The sequence below is a fragment of the Elephantulus edwardii genome, unplaced genomic scaffold (genome assembly GCF_000299155.1).
Source record: "Elephantulus edwardii isolate Elephantulus edwardi_28Jun2011 unplaced genomic scaffold, EleEdw1.0 scaffold00210, whole genome shotgun sequence".
NCBI classification, from domain to species: domain Eukaryota; kingdom Metazoa; phylum Chordata; class Mammalia; order Macroscelidea; family Macroscelididae; genus Elephantulus; species Elephantulus edwardii.
In genome coordinates this window covers 2,440,953-2,441,555 of record NW_006399960.1, presented here as the reverse complement: position 1 = coordinate 2,441,555, position 603 = coordinate 2,440,953, and positions in this window count along the sequence as shown.

Sequence of the window (603 nt, the reverse complement as noted above, 5' to 3'; positions counted from 1 at the left end):
GGCTGCCCTCGGCCCCCGGCTTGGGGCAAGCCATCACGGCCCCCTGCCCAGGGCGGGCTGCCCTCGGCCCCCGGATCAGGGCGAGCCGTCGTGGCCCCCTGCCCGGGGCAGGCTGCCCTCGGCCCCCGGCTCGGGCCGAGCTGCGGCCTTCTGCCTGGGGCGAGCCCTCATGGCCCCCTGCCCAGGACGGGCTGCCCTCGGCCCCCGGCTCGGGGCGAGTCGTCGTGGCCCCCTGCCCAGGGCGGGCTTCCCTCAGACCTCTGCCCGGGGCGGGCTTCCCTCGGCACTCTTCCAGGAGCAGGCTGCCCTCCGCCCCCGGCTCAGGGTGAGCCGTCGTAGCCCTCTGCCCGGGGCTGGCTGCCCTCGGACCTCTGCCCGGGGCGGGCTTCCCTCGGCACTCTTCCAGGAGCAGGCTGCCCTCGGCCCCCGGCTCCGGGTGAGCCATCGTGGCCCTCTGCCCAGAATGGGCTGCCCTCGGCTTGGGGTGAGCTGCCGTAGCCCTCAGGGTGAGCTCTTCAGTCCCCAGTTTGTGCCATTGTCCCCAGATTGCCTCCTGTGTGGTGAAGGAGAAAAAAAACAAAAAAATAATGCCTAGGGTATCCA